Below are 11,656 nucleotides of genomic sequence, written 5' to 3'. Positions count from 1 at the left end.
TGGATATACCATAAGTTACCAGTCCCCTATTATTTAGGTTGTGTCAGTATCTTCCGTTACACACAGTGCTGCAATGCATGCATGTTCTTGTACATGTGCTGTGCATACATGTGCAAGTATATTTACAGATTAAAGTCTAGAAATCATGGACTTTAGTTTGACCTACTTTTTTTTTTTTTTTTGCGGTACGCGGGCCTCTCACTGTTGTGGCCTCTCCCGTTGCGGAGCACAGGCTCCGGACGCTCAGGCTCAGCAGCCATGGCTCACGGGCCCAGCCGCTCCGCAGCATGTGGGGTCCTCCCGGACCGGGGCACGAACCCGTGTCCCCTGCATCAGCAGGCGGACTCCCAACCACTGCGCCACCAGGGAAGCCCTGACCTCATTCTTAAAGTGACCGTACTACTGTTCACAACAGTTAAAATTATTAACACCAACTAAGGTTACAGAAGTATAATACTGTATCAATCTGGAATCAGCTATGCAAACGAGCATATTGGACTTCTCCAACCTATACTTCTTTCCTATACTACTAGAAATATGATGTACCTTAAAGGCACGATGATAACGCTTACGCATATGCACATGACTTTCTTTTTGTTTATTCCTTTAGTCTTGCTTAGCTCTTCTCAAACAAACCTTATCATCCAGAAGAATTGCTCTACAGCAGGGTTTCTCAACCTCAGCACTATTGGCATTTTGGGCCAGATCACTCTTTGTTTTGCCAGGGTGACCTGTATATTGGCTGGTTAATAGCACCCCTGGCTTCTATGCACTAGGTGCCAGCAGTACTATCCCCACCTCCAGCTGTAACAACCAAACATGTCTCCAGACATTGCCACATGTCCTCCGGGGGGCAAAATCACCCTTGGTTAAGAACCACTGCTATGTGGGATTGGATATTCACCCACATTAAGCACTGACTTTTTTATTATGTAACATGGACATAGTACAAAATTCAAAATGAATAAGAGTATTTGATAAGAAGTAAACTGCCCTCCCTTCCACGCAGTCACCTAAGTCACTTCTCCAGAGGCAGTTACTTTTCCCAGTTTCTCTTTTGTCCCTTAGAGTTAATTATCAGTTTCAGAAAGCCATCATTTTTTGTTTTAACACAAATGGTGATATACTACATGCAGTACTTGGAATCTTTTCCAGTTAAATTTAACTCATATCTTTATTAGTGCATATCAGAACACTTCAATTCTAAACACCTTGATTCTAAACAGCTGTTGGATATTTATTCCATAGTTTGGTTTCAATGCGTTTAACCCAATCCTATATTGATGGACACTTAAGGCAGTTTCCTATCTTCTGCTCTTACAAGCAGTGCTGCAGTGAATGTTCTTGTGTACATCTCATTCTGTACATGTGGTGGGGGTATGTATGCAAGATAGTGGTGGAATCGCTGAGTGAAAAGGCATGAACATTTTTGGGGGCTTCCCTAGTGGCGCAGTGGTTAAGAATCCGCTTGCCAATGCATGGGACACGGGTTCGAGCCCTGGTCCGGGAAGATCCCACATGCCACAGAGCAACTAAGCCCGTGCGCCACAACTGCTGAGCCTGCGCTCTAGAGCTTGCATGCCGCAACTACTGAAGCCCACGTGCTGCAACTACTGGAGCTCATGCTCCGCAACAAAAGAAGCCACCGCAATGAGAAGCCCGTGCACTGCAAGGAAGAGTAGCCCCTGCTCACCGCAACTAGAGAAAGCCCATGCACAGAAACGAAGACCTAATGTAGCCAAAAATAAATAAAATTTTTAAAAAGGCATGGACATTTTACATTTTGGTACATTTTGCACACATTTGAGACAATACAGAAATTTGAATATGGACTCTATATTAGATGATATGGAATTCTGTTTATTTTCATCGTTGTGATAATGGTACTGTGATTGTGTAGGAGAATGTCTTTATTCCTAGAAGTCACATGCTAAACTATTTAGGAACAGAGTCATGACATCTGCAACTGACATTCAAATGGTCCAGGAAAAAAGTATGTTTGTGTAAATGGCATACACATACATACATAGACATATGTACATAAACAGAAATGAAGCAAATATGACAAAAGTTTTAAATTAGTGAATCTAGGTGGGAGGGATATACAGGTGTTCACTATGTGATTCTTTCAACCTTTATGCTTTTATGTTTTCAAAATAAGACTTGGGAAAGATATTGCATATATGAAATAAAAACAATACTATGAAAAAGGAACAATCAGTGTATAAGAAAGAGTTCTTAGAAATTTTAAATGATTATTATAATTCAAGCAGCATAAACTTGGGGTATAAAGTTGAAGAAATTCCCTAGAACATCAAAAAAGAGAAAATATGAGGGAAAAGAGAAATCAATGTGGGAAATCTGATAGCTGGCTTATTTTCAGAGAGGAAAAGCAAACAGAAGGACATTATCAAAGAAAGGACAATTCCTCAGAGTTGAAGACATGAATCTTCAAATTAGAAGAGTTCACTGAAGGTTGAGCAGGATTAAATCATCACTAGCATTTATAGAGCCCTTACTATCTGCTAAGCACTTGTAACAGTCATCTCAGATCGCACAACCCTCAGAGGCACACATGGTATCCTCTTCGAGTGAGGTCGAGGGAGATTATTTCGCCCAACGTCACACAGCTAGTAGGTGGCAGAGATAGAATTTTAGTCCAGGCAGTATAATTCACTTGCGTTTTTTGTTTTGTTTTTTTGCGGTACACGGGCCTGTCACTGTTATGGCCTCTCCCATTGCGGAGCACAGACTCCGGACGCGCAGGCTCAGCGGCCATGGCTCACGGGCCCAGCCGCTCCGCGGCATGTGGGATCTTCCCGGACCGCGGCACGAACCCGTGTCCCCTGCATCGGCAGGCGGACTCTCAAGCACTGCGCCACCAGGGAAGCCCTTCACTTGCGTTTTTAACCACTATAACACTTACCTAAAAGGATCCACATGTAGACTACATTATTAAATTTCAAAACTGAGCATAAAATAAAAGTGCTAAAAGCTTTCAGAGTGGGAAACTTGGGAGAGGAAGGGGAATTTAAACAGCACCAGACTCCTTATCAGCCATACTTCATGCTAAAAGACAATGGAACAATGACTTCAGAGTTCTGATGGAAAATGATTTTGAATCAAGAATCCTACACCCAAGTGTGAGAGAAAAGAAAGGTGGTTTTGGAAATCTATAAAATCAGAAAACTTACTTCACACACTTTCTGATGAAGTTACTAGTTGATCTATTTCAACGGCATGAAGGTGAAATCAGAGCATGTAAGATGTGGAGTACAGGAAATAGTAAAACTATTCTGATTCCAATAAAAAAAATCTGAGGATGGCAACTGAATAACATGTCTACAAAAGTAATTGGTCCAAATTAGAATAGGAAATTACGAAAAAAGTGTAAAGAAAGTCAGAGTCTAAATATAATCAACTATAATTGGCATGGCTTTGAGCAGTGACTAGAAACGAAAACAGTTCAGATTGGTTGAGTTTGGTCAAACTGGGAGACAGTAGGATGGGAGACTATTGCTTTTCGTTGTAAACCTTGTTATAATTGCATGTTTTTTAAAACCAAATATGTGTTACCTTGATATAAAATTTTGTTTAAATATTGTTCAGCAACTGAAGCTCCATATAATTGTCAAATAAAATATAACTGTAAACTAAGGAAATTTTAAAAGCAAGTTTATCTGAAGCAGGTAAGTGGCACCTTTAAACAGTGAGATTGTGCTCAGCCTGACTTCCACAAAGCAGAATTTGCCAAAAGAAAAGAGAGTAAAGAGCTTTCTTTTAAAAAAAAAAAAAGTGGCTATACTCAGTTCTTTTCTTTGGAAACTGATTCTCCAGGGAACCATAGTTTACCATATACTTTATTTGGCTACCAAAAGCAAACTGTCCCCATCTTTGACACACTGGCCCTATGAATCAACAGACACTAAATGTAAAACCAATGCTTTGAAATTTTTCGTGTAATAATTTGGGGGGCTTTTCATTAACCCTGTGGAGAAATATAATGCAGTAAAAGTGTAATGGGGTCTCATGAACAACTGAAGAGCTGTTGCATGTAAAATGCTACAAGAAATGCCTCATAAATGTCTTATAAAACAAAAAATTTTAAGACCTCCAGTGTTACAATGTACACAGGCTGGAAAAGGGGCGAATCTTCTCTCCTACGACCTTTCCGGGCCTCACTAGCTTTACCTTAAAATTGGAAGGGGTAGAGTTCTAGTTGGATTAGGTGATCTTTAAAGCCCTTTCCAGTTCTTCAACTGTATTCTCCCTCTTCCAACTCCATAAAAGACCAGTTGGAAAACGTGCTTTGGTTAGACTTTCAGTTCACCTGGACAGTTCTTTAGATCTTTAATGAATAATACTGGCAGGTGAATCTGTGCAGAAGTCTTGGGCTGTGCAGTGTGTTTGCCTAGCTCTCTGAATCCCCTTTGTGAAGACTGTGGGACCACCACAGTGAGGCTTGTTTGCTCTCTGCTCCTGGAGCAGCTGCCGCCTTTCTTCCTTTATCCTTTCTCCAGCAAAGGAAAACGTGGTGATGTTTGTGTGTGCCTCAGATGAGGAGAATGCTCTCCAGACAGGTTATTCTCTGGGTTAAAGTGGATGGGGGGAGCACAGAGGAGCTCAGCTCAATGGGAAGAGAGGTCGAGGCAGCATCTGCCCCCTTGTTTGTTTCAACAGCTTCCGTCTTGAATACACAATCTGTTGAGTGAGTTAAGAAATGCAATTTAAGCAGTAGTGCATTTCTGCTTAGTTTGTCAGCCAGTTTGGGGAGTGGAGGTGGAGAGTGGGAGAGGGAAAAGGGACACAGACTAGTTTTCTTTTTCTATTATTAAATCCCTTGTTATTTCATAATGTCCACTTTGGAGGTTCTTACTGCAGTGTAGTCTGCATAACTGTTCACTGACCAAGGAGTACTGTTTCATACTTCTAGGTAGGAAATGTCAAATTCACAACTATTTTCAACCTCTGATCTTAGTGGTCCAACTGCTTTCTATATGAACTGGTCTCACAGAACCCTACAGGACACTGTTTACTCAAACACACTACAGTAAACACAGAACCATAAACCCAGCAGAAGGGTAAGCAAAGACGAAAACATAGGAGAAGGTAACCAGGAATGTACCATCATTTCAGGAGGGAAAGGGAAAAAACAGTAAGAGGAGTAATCTTATAGAAGGGTGGAGACATTGGAAGAAGAGAAGCAAGGGCAGAGTGAAGGCAAAAGGAAAAGAGAATGTACAGTAGACAGCAACAAAGGCATAGGTAATACTATGCATTCCTGTCCTCTCACATGTGGTTTGCCTAGCCTGTCCTTTATTCTATGTAGATGTGTGACTAGTCACAGTAAAGCAGGTAACTTCCCTTAGAAAGTTCAGCAAATGGTATATGCACAGAAAGAACTCTGGATGAATACATATCAATGTATTAACAGTGATTACCTGGGAAAAGCTTTTCTGGGGAACTTCTACTTTCTATATTTTACACTTCCGTATTTTTAAAATGTTTTTAAAGAGCACATATTACATACATGTGTAAACAAAAAAGAAAAACCAAAAACAGACTTTAAAAAATTCTAACAATGAGATCGAGAGCGTTCCCTTCTTTTTTACAAATGTGGATTAGAGATGGTAAAGGAAGCATTATTTCCCTTTCACCTTCATCTTTGCAGGAAGGATTTTAACAGGTGCAAGTTCCTGGGAATTTATATAATTAGAGTTCAGCATTTTTCTCAGTTCTTGGCAGCCGGGGATAGCCAAAATCTGTGACCCCTCACACCTGGTGTTGCTAAGAGGCTTATAGTCTCAAGGGTACTTGGTCTTTCTTTATGGACAATTTTGTGAGCATGTTAGTCTCAGCTTTCCGATTGGCTTCCTAAGAACAAAAGTAATATCACGTCTCCTTGGAGCCTAGAGTAGGCACTTAAGTATTTATTGATTGGCTGATTGATCACTAAATTCTCTTGGAAACTTTTTGCCTTTCTTCCTTACTCTGCATGGAATTCTTCATTCTCCAGAAGTGTGTAAGCAGGTGTTACTTTTCCAGGGCTTAGTAATTGAGAATGGATGATAGTCGATAATGGTACACGTTTTTATTTAGATTTCATGGGGCAAATACACCAGTTCTGCTTTAACCCAGCTTCCCTTAGAGCCAGTGCCAAGACATGAGGTCAGGGAAGCCCTGTCCCTCAAGATAAAACTCAACAGCCACTGTGGAAAATAGTGCGGAAGTTCCTCAAAAAACTAAAAATAGAACTACCATATGATCCAGCAATTCCACTCCTGGGTATATAGAAGAAAACAAAAACACTAATTTGAAAAGATACATGCACTCCAATGTTCATAGCAGCATTATTTACAATGGCCAAGAAACAACCTAAGTATCCATCAACAGATGAATGGACAAGAAGATGTGGTATATGTACAACAGAATCCCATCAGTCATAAAAAAGAATGAAAGTTTGCCATTTGCAACAACGTGGATGGATCGACCTGGAGGGTATATTATAGTTAGTGAAATAAGTCAAACAGAGAAAGACAAATACTGTATGTTATCACTTATATGTGGAATCTAAAAGATAAAACAAACTAGTGAGTATAACACAAAAGAAACAGACTCACAGATACAGAGAACAAACGAGTGGTTACCAGTGGGGAGAGGGAAGGGGAGAAGGGCAAGAGATAGACGTAGGGGATCAAGAGGTACGAGCTTCTATGCGTAAGGTAAATAAGCTACAAGGATACATTGTACAACACAGGGAAGACAGCCAATATACTATAATAACTATAAATGGAGTATAATCCATAAAATTTTTGAATCATTATGTTGTACACCTGCAATTAATATAATATTGTAAATCAACTATACCTCAATTTAAAAAAAAAAGATAAAACTCAGATGCATCAGCGAGTGAGGTCTGGGACCACCCTCATCCTCTTCCTTATGGCCTTCCCATCTCTTCCCTCCCTTGGCCCCTGCCACCATTCCAGGTGGCCTGCTGCTCCAACAATGGACAGGCTGTTATGCTGAAGCACTATTTCTGCTGACAAATCTCCCATAATATCTTTCAAGCCAAGAGGTTGGAGCGGCTTTAAATGAATGTGGGCCACACTGTGCCTGAGAGCAACAACAACTCCCTTGGGACAAAGTTTGCTCTTACCCTACAGCTAAGTTAGCCCTATCTGATCCCATTCCGCGCTGCTTAATCACAGTGACAGGCTGCTCGGGAGGGCGCAGCATGCTCCTTGCTGAGCCCACTTGGATTAGGCCTATAAATGGCTGGAGAGCCACAGAATCTTCAGAATTTCAATGTAGGAGGGGCTCGGGTAGGGCAATCTTGTTAGAAGGGGGTGGAACTTAAAGTTTCATTTGCCTAGGAGTTACATGGTCTAGAAAACGTCATTATACAAATCAAAAATGGGGGGGCAGGAGGGTCACACATGATGCCAGCCCCCCTCCCCTGCCTCCTGGCTTCCTCTTGACCCTGCTGGAGACGAAGGAAGCAGGGCACAAACAGCACGGACACATCCTCTTGCACGTGACACTACTTTTCCTCAAGAAAACATTTTCTCTAAGGGTCCCCCTAGATTACCCAGTAACATCTCCATCATTGTCTCAAGTGATGGGTATAGGAAACAACAAGGTGGCTGAGAGTCCCCTAGAAACTTTCTGCCTGAACACAGAATCATTTGAAGCTGGACCTTAACTTTAGAGGGGTCCAGTCAGCTTAGACAGCTCCCTGTTATATTTGCAGATTATGTTTATGCAGGACTCCAAGTTCATGGAAAGAATGTTCATTTGACTTTAAAAAAAAAAAATGTAGAGTAGCCCCCGCTCACCGTAACTAGAGAAAGCCCGCACGCAGCAACAAAGACTCAATGCAGCCAAAAATAAATAAATAAAATTTTTAAAAAGCTTTAAAAAATGTAAATAAATAAAAGTATTTCCTCACACTAAAATTGAACACATTGGAGGGCAGGATGGGAAATATTCTTCTCAAGACATAGAGTAAACTGCTAAGAAATGATCCTGATATTAAACCAAAAGGCTAATTTTTCTGATTCAGATGACAAAACTGAGAAGCAAGCTCAGGAAGGGAGAATGAAGGCACCTGAGGCTAAATGACAGCCCTACTGAAGCTGTGCAGGTCCCAGGGCACCAGTTTCCCCCAGCAGGCCACAGAACCTGCTTTGTGCCTAGTAGGAAACACCACTTTATTTCAGTTAGTCTTATGTGTTCATATGTAACAAGCTTCTTCTATAGATATGTAAGCACCTTAGTCTTTATTTTATAGTCTATGTTTTTAAGTATCTTGCATTATAAGTAATCTTCATAAGTACTTAAAAATCTAAACTGTGTAACAAGTTACAGGATGATGTATTACAAAGCAAAATTTATTTTTAAAAGGATTTACTGGGACTTTCCTGGTGGCGCAGTGGTTAAGAATTCACCTGCCAACACAGGGGACATGGGTTCGAGCCCTGGTCCGGGAAGATCCCACATGCCGCGGAGCAACTAAGCCCATGCGCCGCAACTGCTGAGCCTGTGCTCTGGTGTCCTCGAGCCACAAGTGCTGAGCCCGCGTGCCACAACTGCTAGAGCCTGTGTGCCTGGAGACCATGCTCTGCAACAGGAGAGGCCGCCACAGTGAGAGGCCCGAGCACCGCAACGAGGAGTGGCCCCTGCTCTCTGCAACTAGAGAAAGCCTGTGAGCAGCAACGAAGACCCAACACAGCCAAACATAAATAAATAAATTTATTTTTTAAAAAAAGAGATTTACTTCATGTAGCATAATCCCTAGAGCATTTTAAATTGTTAACCTGAATTACAAATTCAGTATCTACATTATAGAAATCAATATAATTTCAATTTTATCACAAACTTATATACAGCTTTTGAAAAAGTTATATAAGTCCAAAATAAACTATCATTAAGTAGAAGAAGGAGGAAAGAAAAAAATGACTTTTTAAAAATGAGAATGTCGGAATTTATTTCTGATTTATTTCTTTAATAAAAGAAGATTAGACTTTAAAAGATGCTAATAAGACACTCTTTTTTAAAACCAAGGTAAAAGACCTATAAAGCAATAATTAATCACAATTAATAAAAATATTTTAACATTTAAGAATGAATTTTCTGGACACAGAAACTGAAGGTATTAGGAAGTTATACTTTATTTCTTGAACCCTGGTTCTGAAAAATTATTCAACATTTTTTTTCAAGAAACACAAGTACAAAATCTGAATAATGGTGGGAGTTCAAATCAATGAAGTGCCACAACATAATTAACCTTCATTTCACAGATGGGAAGATGGGCAGAAATGGAGTAGAGAAGTGAGTCAGTAGTAGTTACTCAACTAAATGAAAGCAATCTAATGCCCTAACACCCAGGATCACAGATGTTAGAACTGCCACGGATCTTAGATGTCAGGGGTCCAGCCCTTTTTTATACCGTTGATCAGTATGCATATATCTCATAAATTGACAATTTTGGAGGACACATGCTGGCAGTTCTTAATCTTTCTAAGGTCAGAAGGATGTGATGAAAGAAGCTAAATCAAGAATCGGTGCACAAGCTATCACCTGTGCAAGTTCATGTCTGCTTCATTTCTAGCTCATCCTGCATATCCACATCCTTGCTGAACTTACTGGAAATTTCCTCACTGGATTCCACTATGGTGGTGCCACCTGAGTTCTCATAGTGTTTCCTTTTCCTTTTCCTTCTAGTTTCAGGGAAATAAATTGTGCATTGGTTTTCCAAGGATTGGCTGAGCTGAATCACATGAACATGTGTTCTATTTCAGATGTGTTTGAAATTGGGCTTAATGCCTTCTGACATTTCTCTAGGGACTTCTAGGTTTCTTTTTTTTGCACACTTCTTGAGACTTGGTGTTCTGCTAACTCTCAGGTTCCTTTCCTGCACTCAGATTGTTGGCTTCAGTTACACTGAGGACAGATTAGCACGTTCAAAAACTCTCTCCTTGGAATTGATCTGCGTTTGAAAAAGGTGGGGCTTGAAGTCACCTGAAAGAGTACTTTTCCTTCTCATCCTTGTATATTTTATTTACTTCAGTGGAAAACATTTTTTCTTTTTATCTTTCAAGGTGACCCAAAAGCATACAAAACTGGGTCTCCAAGAAGTATAGATGTGTCCTCTAATGAACTACCCAAACTCACTCTCATTTTTCTCTTTCTGACTTACTTCACTTTGTACGACAGACTCTAGGTCCATCCACCTCACTACAAATAACTCAATTTTGTTTCTTTTTATGGCGAGTAATATTCCATTGTATATATGTGCCCCATCTTCTTTATCCATTCATCTGTTGATGGACACTTAGGTTGCTTCCATGTCCTGGCTATTGTAAATAGAGCTGCAATGAACATTGTGGTACATGACTCTTTGAATTATGGTTTTCTCAGGGTACATACCCAGTGGAGGGATAGTCTGTCATACAGAGTGAAGTAAGTCAGAAAGAGAAAAACAGATACCGTATGCTAACGCATATATATGGAATCTAAAAAAGTGGTACTGATGGACCTAGTGGCAGGGCAGGAATAAAGATGCAGACGTAGAGAACAGACTTGAGGACACAGTGGGGAAGGGGAAGCTGGGATGAAGTGAGAGACTAGCACTGACATATATACACTACCAAATGTAAAATAGATGGCTAGTGGGAAGCTGCTGCATAGCACAGGGAGATCAGCTCCGTGCTTTGTGATCACCTAGAGGGATGGGATAGAGAGGGTGGGAGGGAGACGCAAGAGGGGATATATGTATACATATAGCTGATGCACTTTGTTGTACAGCAGAAACTAACACAACATTGTAAAGCAATTATACTCCAATAAAGATGTGAAAAAAAAGTAAAAACATCAGGACTATGTAGTCATTAAAAAGAATGAGCTCTAAGTGTTCTAAGATTTGATGTTCATGAGTGGAAAAGCAAGTTGCAACAGTAAGTATGTGATTCCATTTAAAATCTTTACACATATTTGCCTGTAAAAGGCATGGAATGGCACACACAGTGGCTGACTAAATAGTGGGATTGTGGTGTGTAGAGAGGGTGAGGAAGGGGATTTACCCTTTCTTTAAAAAATCATTTCTGGGGGCTTCCCTGGTGGCGCAGTGGTTGAGAGTCCGCCTGCCGATGCACGGGACACGGGTTCGTGCCCCGCTCCGGAAAGATTCCACATGCCGCGGGGCGGCTGGGCCCGTGAGCCATAGCCGCTGGGCCTGCGCATCCGGAGCCTGTGCTCTGCAACGGGAGAGGCCACAGCAGTGAGGGACCCGCGTACCACAAAAAAAAAAAAAAAAAAAAAAAAATCATTTCTGAATTGTCTGGGTTTTTCATGGAGTGTGTAGTTAAATTAAATTCTTAAATATTAATTAGGAGACATCACACATGTTCACCAAGAATCCTTATCAATCTTTACTGCATTTGGAGACTGTTACATTCTTGGTTTGACTGGGTCCATGCAGAGTTCAATTCCTTCACCAGACATTCCTTGAATATCAGGTTCTTTGCTGGGTACCAGGCTACCAAGATGATTAATACCTGGTCCATGACAGAATGGAAATATGCCCCAGAATGCAGATAAGAGGAACAGCGAATTTGGTAAAAATTGACACTGTCATCACTAGGGATACATCAGC

Source organism: Grampus griseus, assembly GCF_964374135.1.
Source record: "Grampus griseus genome assembly, chromosome: 7".
Taxonomy (NCBI): Eukaryota; Metazoa; Chordata; class Mammalia; order Artiodactyla; family Delphinidae; genus Grampus; species Grampus griseus.
This window is presented reverse-complemented; position numbering follows the sequence as displayed.